Consider the following 12,971-nt stretch of genomic DNA (forward strand, 5'->3'; position numbering starts at 1 on the left):
TAATTTTATTGTTCATTCATATTATAACATGTGAACTAACTATACCATATAGTCGTTCTAGTGCCGTATAATAATTTATCAAATTTAAGAAATAACAAAAATAAAAGAATAGGTTAGAAGTTTGAAATTTTATAGAAATTCTTCAGATATTTTTTGAACAATTAAAAGATTAATCATAAAATTTTAAAACTAAAAAAGCAAAAGAAAGAAAAAAGGGAAGAGGAAAAGGTAGGAAACTTGTTAACTTGAGAACCGGTTAACAAGTTAAAAAAGGCTTAATTACCGTTTCATCCCCTGAAACGAACTCTCGGTCTCACTTTACCCTCTAAAACTGAAATTTTCTCACTTAACCCCCATAATCTCTAAAGATTGGTCAAATTTTCTCACTTTCCTCCTTCCGTCCATGAAACCGTTAAGTGTGCTTATGTTGGCATGAGTATTTTAGTAAATTTAGCTATTAAAAACTTTAAAATCCAAAATCAATATAAAAAACATATTTAAAATTTTTTAAATTTATTTTAGGGTTGTTTGTAGCATATCTGACCGGCTTCTTTTGCCATGACACATGGAAGGGACCTGGCACCAAGCAGGGCCCTGTAGCCCACGTTGGCCAGCCAATCTTACAATTGGTAGGTGCTCTTGACACTCATGACTGATTCCACGCCCAACACAACCCAATAGCCCACGCTGGAAATCCCAACCTCACAATCGGTAGGTGCCCTCGGCAACCACGACCGATTGCATACTGGTTGGCCCAGCCGCACAGGCCCATAGTCGATAGTCAGCAGGTGCCCTTGGCACCCCCTGCCGATTCAGCCTTCGGGAAGGTATCTTGCAAGAATCTCTCAAGTTCCTTACTGGCATATTCGCCAGGAGACGTGGCAGTCTCCCAGGCTACTCCCACGAGTCACACATAAAAATTTCACACCAAGAGTGCACATAAAACCTCTATAAATAAAGCCGTTTGCCTCTAGGGTGCAGGGTAACAGCTACCTGACTCTTATGCCCTTGCTTTGTCAATAGTTAACTTCACTCTTCTTGGGGTAACTTTAGCATCGGAGGGCTTTTGGCCGGTATCACATTGGTGCCTTAGGTCTTACGCATTGCTTTCTCCCTTATGTGTGTACAACTAATGATTGGCTTGCCGAAGGCCGATATGGTCCCTTGATCATTCACCTCATGTCTAAGTTGGGCCTGTCTAGTTTTGAGCACCAACAGATTGGCGCCGTCTATGAGAAGCATCACTGATTTAGTCATATCTCTACTGAGCAAAGATGAATCCACCTTTATCCCTCACACTCGATGGCTCTATCCTCACCCTTAATAGCTGAGCAAGCCCTGCTTCTTCGCCCATCATGCCTTGGTTGGAGACATCCGCTCAGAAAAGCACTATCGAAGCCAACCTTTTGGCTCAAGTAGAATCCCTATGGCAGGACATGGGAAAGATGTAAGAGCACAACAACATCCTCTCTTTCAAACTTGACGGCATTCAGAGGCAGCTGTATGAGTAGCAGACGCATTCGACCCAGTTGCAGAATGACCTTGAACAGACCATGCAACATCGGCATGAGTAGTCGCTCAGGGGTGTGCCCAAGACCAACAGACGTGACAGGGGAAAGCAATTGGTAGTCAGCAAACCTTCCCCTGCCCAACGCCTATTCATGCCCTCTCCGGAGGAACGACACCACGAATTTTGAATCTACTCAAACTGCTGAGACAGATTAAACGACCAACGTGAGCAACGGTAGCCATCGTTGATCTGAGTCACGCCAAACTCAACGATCGGCACTTGGACGTTCTCTATCTGAAGTCACCATTGCGCCAGACCTACAAAATGCTCGGCCTGGAGGAGGCAGATGAGCTAGACTACATACTTACCTCTCTCGAAACCACTATCTCCTGCCGTTTGAAAAGAACAAAACCTTTTCAACAGGAACGCAAGCACTACGGAACGACAAGTGACTAAACTAGGAGGACGGAGACCATGGTAGGAACATTACTAAACGGCAAGACATGCATATCAAAGGTGCAACGCTTGCTAGCTATCATCTTGCTGTTCGACAGGTCGCGTATACAATGATCCGCCATCTACCAATCCCGCAGTTTGACTTCTTTTTTCGAAGGTTAGACTGATTGGAAAGGAACAAAACAAGTCTTAACAGCCGACCTAGGAAAACTCTAGCCTAGGCCATTCTTCCATCAAATCAGAACCTACAGTTGTGGTGATGGTGGTGGTTGGTTGGGTTTGACAGTGCTCGCGCGATTTGGTATGGGTAGGTTGCTGCTGGGTTTGATTAGATAATGGTGGTCTAACTTGGTATGGGTGAGGTTGTTGGTGAGTTTGATTGGATGGTAGTAGTTAGATTTTGTGTGGGTGGTGATTTTGCTGGTGTAGATGGGGTTTGATTGGGTGGATGTAACAGTAAGGTTTGGTGGTGGTTTTAACAATGGCGGTGGTGGTGGTCTGACTGGGTGATGGGTTTGATGGTGGAGGATGTGGCTAGTTTAGCTGTGATTGTGGTGGATGCGGCTAGTTTGGTTGTGATCGTGGTGAGAAGGTTTGATTGAATCCTTGAAAAAAGTTTTCACCCAAAAAATCAAAACAAAATTTATTTTATTTTATATATATTTAATTTTGATTTAAAAATGTTTAATAGCTAAATTATTAGAATGCCCCTGTCATGTTAGCACACTTAACAGTTTTGTGGACAAAAATGTACGGAAGTGGTAAAGTGAGAAAATTTCAGCAATTTTTAGAGATTTTGGGGGTTGTTGAGGCCCAAGAAATCCAGGGTTGGGCCCAAATAAATTCCCGGCTCAATGTGACACCTTATTAAGAAGGGACATGGTTCGGAGCACTCGAAATTTGTCATGCACGCTTGAACGAGCCACGACCACATGCCATGCCAAACGAATATGTCATCCGTCGCGCTAAGAATTGAAATGAACCTATAAAAGGGACTGGCTCTATAAGCCCATGCTAATTATCCCCTCAAGCATCATATCCCTTTTCAAAGACGATAAAATTCAAGCATGCCAATCAACATGCAATGCCAAGCGAAAAATCATTATTTTTACACGTAGTCACGCTACAAGCTTAAGTGGGCCCAAGCCACGCAAATGCTAGGGCTTGTTGAGCTGGTTGTGGTATGGATGGTTACGAGTATTCACGAGGCCCATTGATGGTCAAAGGAGTGGAAGTTTTGGGCTACTTGGGAGCACCAAAACTCAAGCCCATTCCTTGAGCCCAAACATATGGGTAAGCATGAGAGAAAATCCAATAACACATCACCTTAAGAAAAGGCCCAAACATCTTAGAAAATATCCAATAGCCATAACCTACAACACTTGGAAATATCCTACATCAGTCAAAATATCCAGCACCTTGTCAAAACCAAGGCAAACCCACGTGAACACAAGCTGCTCCCAGCACCTTGTCAAGATTAAGACAAACCCATATGCACAAGCTGGAAGTAAATCACCTTTTGACCAGCACCCTTACCTATTCTTTCCTCTGCAAGCTCTGGTGAGAAAACAAGAAGAAAAAGCAAGAGGATCCTCATCCAGATGGAGGAGTCCAGTCGCAGGAAAGTCTTGGAACCCCAAAAAGCTCTGCTCTTATGTGCTAGGGTTGGGGAGATTTCACCGAAGATGATTGAATGGAAGAAAGTGTGGAAAAATGGAGAAGAAGACTTGATAAAAGTGGGGGCTTCCAGCGCCTATAAAAGGAGGCACCTTCTACCCAGCAAAAGAGGAGATCCAGAGTGAGTAACATACTTACTCATTGCTGGAAGCTTCAATTTTAAGTTGTGTTCTTCCATCTTCTTCCTTCTCTTTCCCATGAACACATCCAAAGAGAGCAAGCATCACCTCTCACCTCTGGAACCCTTCAATTTCATGCTATGTTCTTCCATTTTCTTCCTCTCTCTCCCATAACCATATCCGGAGAGAGCAAGCATCACCTATCATCCCTGGAACCCTTCAATTTCAAGCCCTATTCCTCTATCTCTTCCCATTTTCTCTTTTGGCAAGCCATTCTAGAGTCTGACGAAGCTTTCGTCAAGCTGCTGGAAAATTGCTCAAACCACCCACTTCTCCTCCCTCATCTCTTCCTCTCTATTCCCTCAACAAATTATCTCGAAATTCCTTCTCCCCTTGCTTTGATCTCCTGCTTCTCATAGGAAATCATAGCTCTCTCTCTCTCTCTCTCTCTCTCTCTCTCTCTCTCTCTAAACTCATGAATGCTTAGCTTCCATGCCACAAGCTTCTCAAGCCAAACCAAGTATTTATCTGTAAGTGACCGTTGGTTTTGTAGGTGAAGGAGACCAATGTGTTTCCTAAGGCTCCAGACCCTTTTCGAAGCACTCTTGGAGTCTGATTCTTAAAATCAGACACGGGAAATTTTCACCCATTTGCTCTTTACAATAGCCCAGACCCATCTGTATCTGCCGAAATGAAAAAGCCCCTACAAGGGTTAAGTGAGAAAATATCAGTTTCGTAGGGTAAAGTGAGACCAAGCGCTTGTTCCAAGGAGTGGAACAATAATTAAGCCTTAAAAAACATTGTATTAGTACACCAAGTGCACTACTATAGATGGGGCGCCACCAAACTCAGTGTTAGGTTATGTTTAACTAAGGCTTTTAGCTTCCCTTGACAACTTTGTAATTCACATGTAATTCATCAAGCTCTAGGTTAATGAGACTAGGATAGTCTAGTTGAAGATGATTATTGTGGCTGAGATCAACAGTGGGACGATGTAATCAAGATCTTCAGAGGTAAATCATGCATTGCATATATATTAGGACATATCGAGTCGAAGTGATGCCTAGTCATCTGTTAGTGCTAGCTCACTGCTAGCTCATTTAATTTCTTACGTGTTACCAGCTGTAAGTTTTCTATCCTAATGATTTTTTTTGTCTTATTATCAAGCCAATGAGTGGCTGCCAGCTGGGGGAATTTAGGGCATACTTCTTTTTGGGTAAAAAGGGAGGCTACAACACTGTAGCCGTCATTTTGACAGAAAGATAATTTTGAGAGCCTTTCTTCTTTGCTTTTCTTCCTTCTCTGTGATGTCCGGGTTTGCATTATGATATTTTGAAAAATTATTTTTTAAAATCTGCTTTGATATTTGAAATCTTCTTCACTCATTCATTCATCATTTTTGAGAGAGAGAAAAAGAGTCCTCTTCTTCTTTTCCTCTGCAAATGGTGAGATGAGTGAAGTATGAGGTTTTTTCAAAAAGAGATTTTTGAAATATTTTTTATATCTACTTTTGGGTTTTTGAAATCTACTTCATGCATTGAGAATTTTTGAGAGCTTATTCCTGCTTTGCATTTTCAAGATGTGTGAGGTCAAGGTTTCCAAATGAGATTTTCAAATTGTGTTTGAAATCAGCTTTCTTTATAAATAAAAAAAATATGCATCTAGAGAAATTAAACACATTCTCATTCATATCTAGATCAAATTCTTGGATGAATTTCTTCAAGAATGGTTTCTTGAAGAAATTGATCTTTTATTCATTGAATATGCATATTCATCGATCTGTCAATTTGAAGCTGAGTTGCGGTGCCATGGGGTGAAGAAGTTGATGGACTAGCTACCATTTCCATGAAGGACAAGCTACTATCTCAACTAAGTTTGGAGAAGAAGGTTGCACATGGAGTTAGTGCACATTTCCTAAATAGACCTAGGATTGCTTGAGCTTGTGATTACTTTTTCTGTAAGAACCTTCTTGACTTAGTGGATTGCTTGGTCGGAGTGATGACCTCCAGTTTTTCCCAATGGTGGGTTTCTGGGTAAACACTTATGGTGCCATTCTCTGATTTATATGCCTAGTCATAATGTATGTGTTATATCTGAAATGCTGATGAATGTTCACAAACTTATCAATCTAGTTGTTGCTAGCACAGGGAATGCCTAGATTGATGGGTCCCTTAGAGTGCCTAGGTTGTCATGTAGTTATCTTCTAGGCTTGTAGGGATTTGAATATTTGATATGTTGTGTATCTGTGATATGCTTATATATTCATAGGTCTATGACTATTTGTTGACTAGTCATATTGTCTCCAGGTTTATTTAATCATTGTTGTTATACATCTATTATAACATCCTACATCGACCAACTGAGAGGGGGTGATGTGCCTTATATGTACATGCTCGCCTCTATCTAGCACGAGACCTTTTGGGAGCTCACTGGCTTCAGAGTCATGGGAACTCCGAAGTTAAGCTAGTTTGGGCTAGAACAATCCCAGGATGGGTAACCCATTGGGAAGTTGCTCGTGAGTTCCCAGAAACAAAACCGTGAGGGAAGAGGCTCAAAGCGGACAATATCGTGCTACAGGGGAGCCGATCCCGGGATATGACAATTTGGTATCAAAGCCACTTTGCCATGTGGCGCGAGTGTGTCGACGAGAACGTCGGGCCCCTAAGGTGGGTGGATTGTAACATCCCACATCGACCAACAGAAAGGGGGTGATGTGCCTTATATGTACATGCCCATCTCCATCTAGCATAAGGCCTTTTGGGAGCTCATTGGCTTCAGAGTCATGGGAACTCCGAAGTTAAGCGAGAGTTTGAGTTAGAACAATCCCAAGATGGGTGACCCATTGAGAAGTTGCTCGTGAGTTCCTAAAAATAAAACTATGAGGACGGAGGCCCAAAGCGGACAATATCGTGCTATGGCGGAGTCGATCCCAGAAAGTGACATCTGTCCATTGGGATTTTAATTTACCCCATTCACCTAAGTACCAATTTCACTTAGACTCACCAAAAACTCCTAACCCAACTTCAGTTTCTCTGTGAGAGGCTGTGGTGTCGCTCTCTTCAGCGATCTCTAGTCCAAGACACACTCTCTCCCCTAACGATGTCAAGCCCAAGAAAATTTGCTAAATGCCATACATTCTTTCTCCCTCCTCATCGCTCTCCTATTTGCAATGATTCCTTTTTCTGTTTGTTTCTCGAGAAAATGGAAGGCCTTTCTATCTAAAAATAAAATTGGAACTCTTTTTCCATATTGATTTTTCGTTTTACCATTTCGCTGGAGCTTAAGACTTAAGTATGCTATAGACTGCTGTAACAAGTATGGAGTTTCACTTCTTTTCACTTCGAGCATTGATAACAATTTTCTGCCTTGGTGCTTTTGTCTTAGGACCTTGGGTCCGAATCTGTTGTTTTCGTAGTATGACTAGTTTTTTTTTTTTCTCCTCTCTCGTGGAGAAGTTCCTGTAGACGGTTGCTTGACATCCGGGGAAGTCATCATGAATTTTTTTGGGTATAAATTAAGGTCTTAAGAATCAAAATTTTCCTCGGAATTTCACTGAAAATTTCATATTTTTGGCGAGACGGAATTCTCAAAATTTCTAGAATGTTTCCTGATGAAGTCCCTCAAAATTTGAGCATTTTTAATTTTAAGGCTTAATCAACGAGCTAACTCCTAATGATGGTAAGAGAATTTATCCCAAAACTAAATTTTAGAGTTCGATCATGCGCCTTAAAATTTGAAGTCATAGTTAACTTATTGTTTGCTAAGAAAAAAAAATTTCAAGGCTTATCAAATGAAAAATCAATACTATGCGATCCTTCTTTCCCTAATGCCGTAGGTTGATCTTCTGATCTTCTGATACCATTCCCATCATGTGCGGAGCCCTCCATCTCTGAGAGATCGGTGTCAGATTGATAAGATACCGATCTCGGGGAATTAAGGACGCTTTCGAGGTCAGATTGATTGGACTTGTGCTTTTGGTTGTGAAGTAGATGCAGTGGGGATGAACCCTGGCTTGGTGTATTTTCCCCACTTACAAATCCTGAGGAAGAAGCATCGCCTGTAGCTTTCCTCAACTTCTTTCTCTGCTTTGCAGCCTTCTGCCAATTCTTAAGAGCCTTTGCCGTTTGCTCCTCGAAAATTGCTTTCTTCATGTGAGATCCCATCTGCACGTCAAGATAAGATGCATGCATAAATATAGGTAATTAAATACATTATAGAGAAATTAATTACTCGAAAAAGAAAAACTTCAATTCATTTATTTATTTATTTAATTTTATTCAGGTGCTTTTAACTAAAATGCTCCTCCAAATTTGGGTGTTATTTGAAAGACTGAGTGATGACCACTTAATTATAGTGTTATGAATATGAAAGAGTGCTGCTATTTTCACATTCTTGTTTTATTTTTTATTCACCTTATCTTTCCATTCACCATGTAAAATTAAAAACACACGATCCTATCTTTTCACTCACCATTAAATTATTAAAGTAAAATAATATTTTTTTTAAAATAAAAAACAAAAACAAAAACTCTCTCTCCTCCTCCCCTTCCTCTAGGGAAAACCCAACAGTGAACATCCACTCATTCCTTCTCCCACATGCAGCCACCCCCACCTCCCACCCCAACCCGGACTCCTCCCCCGCCAGCGAGAATCCTACAGATTTCTACACCTTCAACCCCATCCATGATCTATATTTTTAATTAATTTTATTATTTACAATAACTTCTTCTGCAATATATATATATATATATATATATATATGAAGATGATAATTATGTCTTCATTTTTCTTTTTTCTTTTTTTGGCAGAAACCCAAATTTCAGGAAGGATGGGAATCTAGAACCAATACATAGAGATTGCGGAGGGGGTTGGTGTGGTGAGAAATGGCAGGGACGATGGAGAAATTGTGGAATTTCATTTGTTGACTTTGCCAAAGCAAAGGAGTTAGCTTGCTTAAACAATGGAGTCCACGTGCTTCATCGCCGCCCCAAAACAAACTCTAATCTATTCAAAATGCAACTAAGTTGTGAAACGAGAGAACCCTTCGAGGGAAGAAGCCAACAAGTTGGGAAGGGGGAGAGAGAGGCCACTGACCCCCCACTCCCTTGCACCCAAGTTCGAGTCCCTCTCCCCGTACATTACATTACTTTAGAGTAATTTAAATTTATTGCTGTGATTAAAAAAATGAATATGAAAGCATGCATGCATATTACTGAAAGAGGCAAGGCTAGGACTGTTTAATTTGAAATACTCACTTGTGTAATCAAAGCATAAAGAGGGAAGGTAATGTAACTGCATAGGATCTGTAGGGCTACCCCAAGGAAAACCCTTGTCAGTATTAGAGGCAAGTTTTCGTGGAAGCATGATGTCAACCCAAATTCCAACTGCATCGTATATACACATAATTACCAATATAATAATGAACTTAATTCCTCTGAATGTGTAAAGTTCTTAAGGTAATTACTTACAGATGTCCATAAGAAATACGCCATTTGAAAAGCGTTCTGTGTATGCAGCAAGCAAACCAATTAATTGTTAGAAACCATAGCATTTCCCATATGTGTGTATATATATATATATATATGTATTTTAGATTATACGGATCATCGGTCCATATTTACAGTATGACAATATAATAAATTTACTATATATATAATATATGATGTTGATATATAAACTCTGATAGCTCTCACCTGGAATAATGTGAAATGAATTAAGAGGAGAATCCACTCAGGGCGATTAAACCAAAAAAACTTGTTGCTTGGCTCTACAACTGGAGCGCCTTTAACCACTGTAGTTCGATCGTGCATTTCTTGAGCCATCTCCATGATGATAAGCTCAAGCTTTGTACCCACTACAAGAAGAATCTGCACAAATTAAGAGGAGAAAATATTTATATATATGACTTGAAGAAGAAGAAGCTAGCACTATATATAATATATCTAGAGCTTGAATTTCGTGGTCTTACAACGAGTGGCGCCAATGACAACCAAGTGAACGTGTGCCATGCTGTAAAATAGGAAGTATTTATTTATCACTATTTAAATTTATCAATATAATATATTGACCACCAACACCAAGCATTTAAAATGTGCTTTTTGTGATATCTGTGTTTTGGAAGAGAGAGAAAGGAAGGAGAGAGTCTCACTGTGAACATTTAGAACCAAAAACACCACGGCAAAAATCCACAGTGGTATACTGCAAAATCAAGAAATTAAATTAATAAACAATAATTGTATATATATATATATATAGAGAGAGAGAGAGAGAGAGAGAGACCTTATACCCACGACGACCTTGAAGTCATCTTCCATGGATCTCTTAATATACTTATGGAAATCAAATTTGCTATTTGGAGCAAAATGTGCCTGCATGCATGCATTTGCCAATAATTTTGGGCCAAAACTAAATCACAATAAAATAAAATAAAATAAAAACAAAAATACGTAGTTCATAAAAAAGAAAAAAAAATGTGATAATTACATTGATAAATCCATGGCGTATGGTCAGATAGTCCACCTTCGTAACTGAACCAAAGAATTGTCTGAAAAATGCTACCTACAATGTACACATATATATGTGTGGTAGAGGTTCTGTAAGTGCTCAAGCTTTGGTTAAGTGTTTTTTGGTATTGCATCTAAGAGCTTTGGTTAAGTTCCAATAAAGAACAAGATTGTACACATTAGTTTACTAATTAACTTACAATCCATCTTATTCCAGGCATTGTAGAAAAGCCCGAGTGACGCTTTATAAACGAAGTTTGTCGAATAAACCTGAACCTTGAAGGGTCTGGAACATGAAATAAGATATATAATTTGTAATTGTTTAATCACATATTGACTCGTTTATAGCACTTTGGTTTTTGTTTTCAGATTTTATTTTCCCTTTTAAGAAAGATATATATAATTAAAATCGTGTAGATATTCTTGGAAATGTTAGAAAAATGATGAAGATGGAGAAGGAGAGATGAAGAAAAATGCATGAAGCAAAGACTAAAATAACAACTATTTAAAATAAAATGTAAAATAAAATATTAATTAATACCATTTGTGAATTGATATTCCAAGGACGATGTCTCTGATTCCCAAGCTTTCCATTTCTTCATCTAGTCAACAGAAGAGCCGATTAAACAACTATATAGATTCCTTTTTTTTTTTTCAAGTTTGGTTTCTGAGAAACGATGTGAAAAGTTTGGATTGTTCAATGAATTTTATAAATTTTATTATATATATCACAATAAATTACATAATTTCTAATTAACTTGTGAACTTTTATTTGAAATCTAAATGGGAATTCTACTATCCAAAAAGATTCTGAGGTGGTCCAGTCCTCATATCACATTTCCATGCCAGGTCTAGAGAACTGCCAAGCCACAAAATAACGAGTCGAAAAGGCCAAGTGTAGATATATTCTAAGATGCAGAAGTATAAGTATATTCTAATGCTTCATTATTGGATCCCAAATTCTGACCCCATTCAAACTATACCTACTACAATAAATAATAAGGTTAGTTCATATTTTATCAATTTTATCAAATTAATAGGTTAATAATACCGTTTTATTATGAAATTTTTTATTGAAATTAGCGATAACATACTAAACTCGCACGCACTATATGGATGGTAGGACTAGTACCTATGACCTTTCCTAGAGCAACAATTTTTCCAAACCATTGCACTAGTGAGTTCTTTGTAGGCTAATACTACTGTTACACAAGTTGCAATTCCTCAATTTCTTGCCATACTCCACATACATATATACATGGAATTATGTTAAAAAATGAATAAATATGATCAATGATCCAGTTTATTCTACAATGCGAATAATTTATATTGTCAGACAGTCTAGTAAGAAAACGTAATTTTTAAGTTGTAATTCCAAATTCATATATGTTAGGTTGTGTGTATAAATATAGAGCACATAGTTGTACGTGTCACAGTGTGATGGTACTTACTTTGGCCTGCGCTAGTGCCATGGTAATGACACTGTACACAACATGAAAAACAGCAAGCACAAAGATGAAGATGTGCAATTGGTGCATCCCAGATGGAGATATCAGCGGCACTTTACCCTACAGTACATATGTACAAAATATTTAACTAAGAGCATTAAATGCAAAAAAAATTATATTTGAATTTGATTGTTTACGTGACAATTCGACCTATCACGAAATTCAATTATCCTTTGGATATGTAAATAGTTATGGTTATATTCTTTATTTTTAATTAGTTCATTTTATTGATTAGGGGGCATATTATAATATTAATGTTGATTTAATGAATTAATTACGTACGCACCTCGGAACAAGCAGAGGAATCTCCTCCACTAGGGGCTAAAACTCGACGCCATATCATGGTTTCAGCAAATTCAAGTAACTTTCGTCGTCTGTCATTATCATCACCGCCATCTCCTCCTCCTCCTTTGTTTTTGCCATCATCCTTGCCGCCCCCGTCCTCTTTATACTTGCTTTCTAGCTCACATGGCAGCATCGTATTACCCATACTTTTCTGGGATGCATATTTTTGGAAGATATCTTGTGCCCACCGTAAGTAGCAGAGATATGAATCCCAAAAGCATGAGCTCTGCTTGCATGCACGCACGCACCCATAACAAAGCATATGAAAATTATCATCACACAGAGGAAAAAAAGAAAAAATATTAGCAAAATTAATGTAAGTAATGATATAAAAATTAAACTGACCAGCTTTTATTTTCTCCAAAGCTTCAAGCATAGCTTTCTTATTGCGTTTCTGGAACCACTGTCATTATAAAAGTAAACATTAAAATCGTGGAAAGACATTTAAAATCCTGCGTTATACATGTAGATATACGTATTTAGGTACATACCTTCCCAAGAGCATGAATTGCTTGTTCTATAAATATAGAAATAAGTATGAAAACTGCACAGGCAATGGCAACAGCCCATGTGGGTGTCTCTTTTAAAGACCTTTCTCCGGCAGCTGCTGGAGCCATGGCTGCCTTAATTACCCTTTAAGTACACTTAAGCAAACTAATTAATATATACTAGTCTCTAGCTAATTCTTGAAGGGAATCGAATTAACATAGGCAGTGAAGATTTTGGTATCTAGGAATGTTTTTGGGATTTTTTGTTCTTCTCTCGAAAGAGGTATATATATGGGACATACAGACAACTTTCATTTAGGTTTAGAGAGGTGTGCATACATATATATGCTTTGCTAGGTTAAGAAC

The 12,971-nt window shown here is 38.6% G+C and overlaps 1 pseudogene; it reads right to left on the reverse strand.

Annotated features, from left to right (window-relative positions):
* Positions 1–7,538: 7,538 nt before the first annotated feature.
* LOC117621669 lies at positions 7,539–12,734 on the reverse strand (annotated as a pseudogene).
* Between the last annotated feature and the right edge of the window lie 237 nt (positions 12,735–12,971).

Source organism: Prunus dulcis, chromosome 3, assembly GCF_902201215.1.
Source record: "Prunus dulcis chromosome 3, ALMONDv2, whole genome shotgun sequence".
Classification (NCBI taxonomy): Eukaryota; Viridiplantae; Streptophyta; class Magnoliopsida; order Rosales; family Rosaceae; genus Prunus; species Prunus dulcis.